We start from the raw sequence: 8,827 nt of genomic DNA, 5'->3' as shown, positions 1-8,827 counted from the left end.
GTGCGAGTGTGTGTGTGTGTGTGTGTGTGTGTGTGAGTGTGTGTGTAGTCAGTCGTGTCTCCAGCAGGTTTCAGTATCAGCTCATAAAGCGTATTATGGTTCAGCTGTATCTCGTCCTCATTTGTAGTCGTGTTAAGATCTCTTCTGCTCATTTAGCTCCCTGGCCACATGTGCGAGTGTGTGTGTGTGTGTGTGTGTGTGTGTGAGTGTGTGTGTAGTCAGTCGTGTCTCCAGCAGGTTTCAGTATCAGCTCATAAAGCGTATTATGGTTCAGCTGTATCTCGTCCTCATTTGTAGTCGTGTTAAGATCTCTTCTGCTCATTTAGCTCCATTACTGGCCACATCTTTCAGTGCATTAGCTGCAGCGCTTCTGCTCCACAAACCGCTGACTGACACACGATTCACGTCTGATTTCTGGTTTCTGTGTCTGTTTCTGTCCGCCACTATCTGCTCGTCTGAGACGCAGCTGTGTTGAATCTGTCCCACTGCTCTCGTTCAGACGCACCCGGCCCCGAGTCCCCAGAGTCACACACACACACACCAGTGGGTCAGTCACGCTTTTACTGGTCGCCCTGCATCCGCTGAACAACATCATTATGCAGCTTTAATCAGGCCGCACCTGCTGCAACACCAGCGTCACATTCATGAGCATCTGTGTGTATCTCTTGTGTTTAGAGGATTTTTAGTGTGTGTGTGTGTGTGTGTGTCTGTGTGTGTGTTTGGTGTGTTTGAAGAGGAAATGGTCTGTTTGTCTCGTCATCATTGGCTCTGAGCGCTGGCGTCTGCAGCAGCATCATCTCCTCTGTAAACACACTCGGGCGATGAGTTTCACCCGCTCCTCTCAGACGGCCCTCAGGGACGCGCCACGCGTTTATATTGTTAGTCCAACAGCAAATGTTCATTATAAACGTATACTCACATAATGGATTTTATAATGTCGGTCTTATTAGCATATTTTTATCATGCAGAAATAACCGTCAAGAGTTGATAGATTTATGAAGTTCATTCGTTTGGTTGTTACGGTCTGTTCAGCTGTTTTTTAAAGTCTAATTTGCCTGACAGGCTGCTGAGGCCCTGACCTCTGACCCCTGTTACACTCATCAGCCTGTTGTAGTACAAGAGGGATCGACAGCATCAGCTGAAGCGAAAGTTGTGGAGTTACAACATTATGATGAGAGATGAAGAAGTTTTTCTTTCTAATAACGACTATTACAAGCAAAAGGATAAATAAGTATATTAATCAAAAATAATGTTTTTTTATTTCATATAGGTCTATGTTTATAGTATAAACTACTACAGAAATACTATTTACTGTAAAATTAAAGTTCCTAAAGTGATTCAGTCAAGAGCAGTGAGTGATTTGCATATTTTCTTTTGTTATTTGATTGCCCTTCACACAGTCAGCAGCGGCAGGTTTACGCTGCTGTCACTTTAAGACCCGACGCACGGATCAAATATTTAGACACATCCATGTTTCTCCCAACTCTTCAGGTTCACTTAAGACAAAACTGACTGCATTTACATCAGTACTCTCCCAGATGGGCATTTTGACAACTTTTTGTGCATTTGAGTATGTGGCAATAACAAGGCCTGCTTAATTCTGCATTCACGCGCTGACTGAGAGGCGCTTTGGGTGTGCGCGCACAGAAACCAAGTGCAAGACTCAAAAACACATGCAAATACTGAAAGTCACTTTTGTGAAAATGCATCGGGTCAGTGACAGTTCCGTCAACTCTCCCTGGACTTGGAAATATTTCCCAAAGTCCCAAAGGCTCGAGTCTGAGTAAAAATGCGTCTGAGTCCGAGTCTGCTAAAGATTGCACTCAAGTCCGAGTACCCGACTCTACTATCTTGAGCACAACCTCTCTTTGGACTGAGAGCGTCTGGTGTCGACGAGCTCTCGCACCCCAAAATGAGCAAATGATACCCTTCGTGCCTGTGTTTACTGTAACCTCTTCTTATCCGCTGCCTCTCTAATTAAAACGAACAAATAATTAGCTTAGCTGCAAACGCTCGGCTGTGTAACGTGTAATTGATGTTTAGGTGAACGCGTGCGCAGTGATTATGTAGGTACATAATTACACGGTGCAACTTCACCATTCCAGCGCCAGACGGGTTTGTTGCTCCCATTTACCTCTGATCATTTCCGTGGTTTGGAGGAGATGACTGCTTTATTTATATCAGCATAATGAATGCCACTGAAAGCGATATGCAGGCAGTGGGTGGGTGCCGCTGTGTCAATATCATTTCATCTGAACTCCCTCGTAAGTGGGCCGCTAATGTGAACAGATGCGAGAAAGAGTTTTTAATCAACTGCCTCCTAACGCTGATGAGGACGTTTATCTCGCAGGACTAATGTTGTGGCTTTTGAACTGGGCTGCGTGAAATGCAGCGGTGTTTGTCCTCTAGCTCAATGGATGCTGGTCTTTTATTAAACAGTACCTAAACTATCATCATTGTGTTTGTAATAACGCACTCCTCCGGTGGAACGGCTTCCTCTTCAGCTGTTTCAGTCTCTTTCTCACTGTTGTTTCCAGACAGGTTTCCCAAACCCTCCTGAGGTGTGGATATCAAATCTCTCAGTGATACTGATATCAGAGACTAACCGGCCGTTATATTCGCAGTTACTTCTGTTTCTTCTCTTCTCTAGCTCACTTCCTAATCTAGTTGTCTAATAAACCTGCCATTGTACGTTTTGATTATTGTTGGCTCTTTGACGAATTGCATTTGTTCCTCTTTTGTAAGTAATTTGCTAAATGCATAAATGTAAATGAAGGACGTTGCCAGACCCTTTTTACTGATGTAAAATATGATGACTGTATACTGATCTGAGAATGATTTTCTCTGGTAATCAGCTGTTTAGAACCAGGGTTTGCAATAAGGTCTGAATTTGTTTTATGATTTATTTTGATGAATTCATGAGTAATTCACTCACACACCGATTTCACACACACCATAATACTAACAGGATATTTTACAAGTCAGTAAACAACAAGAGCGGCACATGAGGTGGATATTTCATAATCCGAAACAAAACATGCAAATGTCTTTTATTTATCAGCAGTGAAGCCGCTCGACTGTTCTGCAGAACCAATTCATATAAATATACACATAAGAGCATTAAAATATCGGGACAATTTTCTGATGAACGCATAGAAACGCTGCTGTGTAAATGTGTTTCTGCTGTTTACTCTGACCTGTCTCTTGTAATGTTTCAGCGGACTCTTATTCTTGTAGTTTATGGTGTGTACTTCATGCATGTGAGTGCTTTCTGTCTGAAACATGTGAACACAGCAGAAACTCATGCCTGTGTGATGTGTCTCATTAAACGCTTGCTCCGCTCTCCTGCAGAGGACCTGCTGCCCTTCGGCTTCCCCAGCATCGACATGGGCCCGCAGCTGAAGGTGGTGGAGCGAACCCGGACCGCGACCATGCTGTGTGCCGCCAGCGGGATTCCCGATCCAGAGATCTCCTGGTTCAAGGACTTTCTGCCCGTGGAGCCGGCGCTCAGCCAAGGACGAATCAAGCAGCTGCGATCAGGTACATCAGAGGCTTTCTCTTCTTCTCTGTGATGGTGGAGATACGGCCGTGTTTCAGACCAGCTCTGATGATGACGTCGGGACTCTTCAGCGTGTCGACTGAATGAAGGGAGTGATTGCTGAGACAGAGGTCTCCTCTCGATTACGCTCGCGCTCACAGCAAGCTGCTGAAGTGAGCCGGTGTTTGGATAGGCCGTAGTTTCTGAAATGACCACTTACTTTGAGATTTTAAGCACAGCCAGGAGTTTGTTCCGATGGCTTTGACTGTAAATCGCATGACGAGAATGTGTTTACTGTGAGCGTCAGCTCTCAAGATGTGCTTTTTATAGCCTCGTTCAGGGTGAATATGGGAGAAAATTTACCGTTGGCGTTGTTTTTAAACTATGATTCATCCTGTGCTAAGAATTGAAGAGCATGCACATAACAGCTGAATTCACCCTGTATGTTTCTGATTAAGCATTAAGCATGTTTAATATATTCAGCTGTTTATGATGCATCTCTCTGGAGCTGTGATTGATCAGATATATGAATAATGGCTCTTATAACTGTATAAGCGTTCGTTGATTTCCTCCATCGCTGGGCTTGTGTCACGTCTCTCGAATCACTTCACGCTCACTCGTAAAACCATTTATGCTTAGATCAGTATTTCATCTCCATATGTTGATTTATTTGGTAAGTAGTCGTGGAATAAGCAGGATCATGCACAGGGTTTGCTCGCTGACTGTACATTATCCCTCACTTATACACGCACATGTATATGTATGTACATAAATCTAATCGTATGATTAATCTATATGATTATATATAGTAGTGATATATAATCGGTTTGACGTGTGAGTGTTGTATGAATTGCTGTCACTCAAAGCTTGCGTTGTGTTTTTTTCTCATTGTGTGTTCGGTGTGTTTTTCTCAGGAGTCTTTGGTGAGTATCTGTTTTTTTCTAGACCAACCAAACTCCTCCTTTAATCCCACGGTTTGATGGCGCTCCGCTCATGTCATCCTGCGTTAAACATGCCCCTCGTCCCCCCGATCCTCCTAACGAACCTGATCTCTGTTCCCTAATGAGAGGTGAAGCCAAGCTCGACCGCAAAACACACCGCCGACATCAGGACACACTTGTTTTAGTGCAGACTCCAGAAACAGTTCATAATTCATCAAAAATAGATCACACACATACACTCTCACACACACACACACACTCACACACACACGCGTGCGTGTCATTTGTTGGTCTGCAGAATCAGTTTGGAGCTTCAACTGGTTGTACATAGTAGGATAGTTCACCCAAAAATCATTAACTCACCCTCATGTCATGATAAACCCATTACAAAGACTTTCTTTCTTCTGCAGATCACAAAAGAAGATATTTTGAAGCATGTTGTAACCCATTGATTTCAACTGTATTTTTTGTCCATATAATGGAAGTCAATGGGAACCAAAACTGTTTGGTTACAACATGCTTCCAAATATCTTCTTTTGCGATCTGCAGAAGAAAGAAAGTCATGCCAGTTTAGAATGATATTTGTTAGGGTGAGAAAATGATGACAGAATTTTCATTTAAAAGTGATCACTTTAAGAAAACGTCTTTGATCATCTGGTTTTTCTTACATATATAGTTTAATTTTTTAGTTTTTCCATTTGAACAGGGTCCAGAATTAACACACGCCCAACACCAAACGTAAATAACAATATCAGCTTAGACGAGGAAATACTGACCGGTTTGCTGATAACTTTAATAGAAACTTTAACGTGATCTGTAGTTTCATGGGAATTAATAATCTGATTCACTGACTCAAATCAAAGACATGCAAGCATTTACTGAAGGAAACCCAAACTCACAAGTGTCTAATAACAGCATCAGATGTTCATCTGGGATGAAGTTATTGTTCCAGAACTCTCGTTAAAGCACCAGCCAGTGGACAAACCTGAAGCAAGATCATTTCTAACATGTTGTACTGTTGTTGTGCAAAGTTTATTTTATTTTATTTTTGTTCTTTTTTTTTAAACAATGTCTTAAATATTTTTCTTGTTTCTTGTTAGTGGAAAAAAAGAAAGAAAGTATACATGTATGTGCATTGGCTGGTCTAGACTGAAAAATAAGCTTTTTAACATTATTTGAGCATAAAGAACAACATTTATGGGGCAGAGTGAACACTTTCCTTGAAAGGGACTTTGATTAGAGACAGAGGCGTGTGCTCCTCATGTAGATCTCCACCTGTATCATTGGTCGATGGGTAGTTAAAAGCACGAATGAAACGCAGACGTAACCAAAAGACTCGTTGGCCATGTTTCGTCCGTTCACCTCGTCTCCCTCTGCCCTGATCTCCGTTTGTCCCCAGCTCCGTGTTCCCATGATGCTCTGCGGTGCTTCTGTGGTGTCTGCGTATGTTCTTCTGTTGTTTCTCCCTCGTTCTCCTGCACTGATTATATTCACATTCAGTGACGCTTCTGTTTGCAGCTGCAGAAATCCATCGAACAGAAATAAAGATAAACATGTGAAGTTTCGACTGAGATTCAAAGATCTGTGAGCATGTGTGTGAGTGTGTGTGTGTGTGTGTGCGAGTGCGTGTGCGTGAGTGTGTGTGAGTGTGTGTGCGAGTGCGTGTGCGTGAGTGCGAGTGCGTGTGCGTGTGAGTGCGAGTGTGTGAGTGCATGTGTGAGTGCGTGCGAGTGCGTGTGAGTGCGAGTGTGTGAGTGCGTGAGTGCGTGTGAGTGTGTGAGTGTGAGTGTGAGTGTGAGTGTGAGTGTGTGTGAGTGTGTGTGCGAGTGCGTGTGCGTGAGTGTGTGTGAGCGTGTGTGTGAGTGTGTGTGCGAGTGCGTGTGCGTGAGTGTGTGTGAGCGTGTGTGTGAGTGTGTGTGCGAGTGCGTGTGCGTGAGTGTGTGTGAGCGTGTGTGTGAGTGTGTGTGCGAGTGCGTGTGCGTGAGTGTGTGTGAGCGTGTGTGTGAGTGTGTGTGCGAGTGCGTGTGCGTGAGTGTGTGTGAGCGTGTGTGTGAGTGTGTGTGCGAGTGCGTGTGCGTGAGTGTGTGTGAGCGTGTGTGTGAGTGTGTGTGCGAGTGCGTGTGCGTGAGTGTGTGTGAGCGTGTGTGTGAGTGTGTGTGCGAGTGCGTGTGCGTGAGTGTGTGTGAGCGTGTGTGTGAGTGTGTGTGCGAGTGCGTGTGCGTGAGTGTGTGTGAGCGTGTGTGTGAGTGTGTGTGCGAGTGCGTGTGCGTGAGTGTGTGTGAGCGTGTGTGTGAGTGTGTGTGCGAGTGCGTGTGCGTGAGTGTGTGTGAGCGTGTGTGTGAGTGTGTGTGCGAGTGCGTGTGCGTGAGTGTGTGTGAGCGTGTGTGTGAGTGTGTGTGCGAGTGCGTGTGCGTGAGTGTGTGTGAGCGTGTGTGTGAGTGTGTGTGCGAGTGCGTGTGCGTGAGTGTGTGTGAGCGTGTGTGTGAGTGTGTGTGCGAGTGCGTGTGCGTGAGTGTGTGTGAGTGTGTGTGTGAGTGTGAGTGTGAGTGTGTGTGAGGTGTTTGTCAGGCTGAAGGTCAGGTTTATGTTTAAGGGCCGTCAGTGAATCCTGAGCACAGTCTGTAGGTGTTGATTCCTCTGCAGTGATTTCACAAGCTGTCAGGCTGCCCACAGTCACATCTACATGACAGACCAGCGAGTGAATCGCTCAGAACGCCGAGTCAGTCTCTGCCGCACCGAGACACCGCCAAACACGGCCTCCATTTTCTGATCGTGTCTGCATGTGTTTGTATATTTCACAGCTCAGTCTCTCTCATCTTTCTGATTGGCTGCGTTACACGACGTCCTGGAGTCTCTGAGCACGATTATTTCCATCCACTGGGAAACTCTTCCAGCGGCACTTCAGTTTTCATAGTTCAGATTTTTGCCAGTGTTTGTTGTGATTGTAAATATTAATGCTGTTTGTTTTCTCTCCTCCTCTTTTCCTTACTTCTCATTTTCTCCTCCTCTCCTCTCCTCTGTCTCTCTCTCTCTCACTCTCTCTCTCTCTCTCTCTGTGTCTCTGTCTCTCTCTCTCTCGTGCGCATGCGTGGGCGTTTGTTGAGTGAGTGTGAAGAGCGTGTGGTGAGTTCGAATGAGGTTTCTGCCCGCTGTGGCTTTCCTTATATATATTTTTCTTTTTAGTTTATTTTTTTCTTGTATGGATATTTTTTTTTTTTTTGTTTGATCTGCATTAGGTAGATAAAACATTTTGTTTTGGGCGTTTTTTCGCCAGTGATTCACTGAGGGCATGGCGGCCCAAAGTGTTGACTCGTTCGGTTCATTAACGCGGCGCCATGGAGTTAAAGTGGTGGCCGCTGCAAGTGTGGAAGATTGTATCTTGGCAATCGGAGAGATTGTTGGATATAAGAGCATTTTAGCAGCGTCAAGGATGAGTAATGCAGTTGTTTGTTTTTTGAACACTGTAGAAAATGCCAATGATGTGGTGGAAAGAGGAATTGTAATTAGTGGCCTTTTTATACCTGTGCTTCCTCTTTCGACCCCTGCGAAAAAAGTTACTCTGTCAAATATCCCACCTTTTATTAAAGATGAGGCTTTGGTTAAAGAATTGTCACGTTTTGGAAAGTTGGTTGCTCCAGTGAAAAAAATCGCGATCGGAAGCAAATCTGAGTTGATTAAACATGTGGTGTCTTTTAGGAGATTCACATATATGATTCTGAGCGAGAACAGAACAGAACTGAATTTAAATCTGAAACTCAGATTTAATGATTTCGACTACACTGTCTATGTATCTACTGACACTATGAAGTGTTTTGGATGCAACAAGACCGGACACTTGGCTCGTGCCTGTCCCGAAAATGGAAGTACACACACGAAGCAAGACACGATAAATGAGAAAGTGGTGCAAGATGAAGAAAGCGCTGCTGGTACATCTGTGTCAGTGCTTATGAAGCAAGTACAGAGTGTAAAGTGCATAACAAACAAGGTGTCTTGTGAGCAAACAGTTGAAACTGTTCAAACCATGATTGAAATCATGGAAGATAATGATTCAGCCGGTGAAGATCAAATAAGGTCGAATGTGAGATTGCCTAAAGAAATTGTTGCTACAGAATTGATGGAGACAGAGAATAGTTTGATGAACCGCTTGTCCGATATAGAATCTTCATCAGAGAATGTAAATTTGTGTGAAGTAGACATGGATCAAGTTGTCTTCAAAACTCCTCTTAAAAGGAAAAAGAAAGACAGAGAAGAAGGATTAAAACAAGCAAGAAAAGAACAAAAGAATGATACAGATAATATTGAAAGTGAAAGTGACTTTTCTGACTCCAGTGCTTCAAGTTGTTCACAA

At 44.0% G+C, this 8,827-nt stretch overlaps 1 pseudogene; it reads left to right on the top strand.

Moving 5' to 3' along the window:
* Positions 1 to 8,827, top strand: part of LOC107729617 (receptor-type tyrosine-protein phosphatase S-like) — a 73,121-nt pseudogene that overhangs the window by 32,315 nt on the left and 31,979 nt on the right.

This window comes from Sinocyclocheilus rhinocerous, unplaced genomic scaffold (genome assembly GCF_001515625.1).
Source record: "Sinocyclocheilus rhinocerous isolate Xijiao unplaced genomic scaffold, SAMN03320098_v1.1 scaffold488, whole genome shotgun sequence".
NCBI lineage: Eukaryota > Metazoa > Chordata > Actinopteri > Cypriniformes > Cyprinidae > Sinocyclocheilus > Sinocyclocheilus rhinocerous.
Note: the sequence above shows the minus strand (reverse complement) of the source record. Positions and strands in the feature narration are given on the sequence as shown.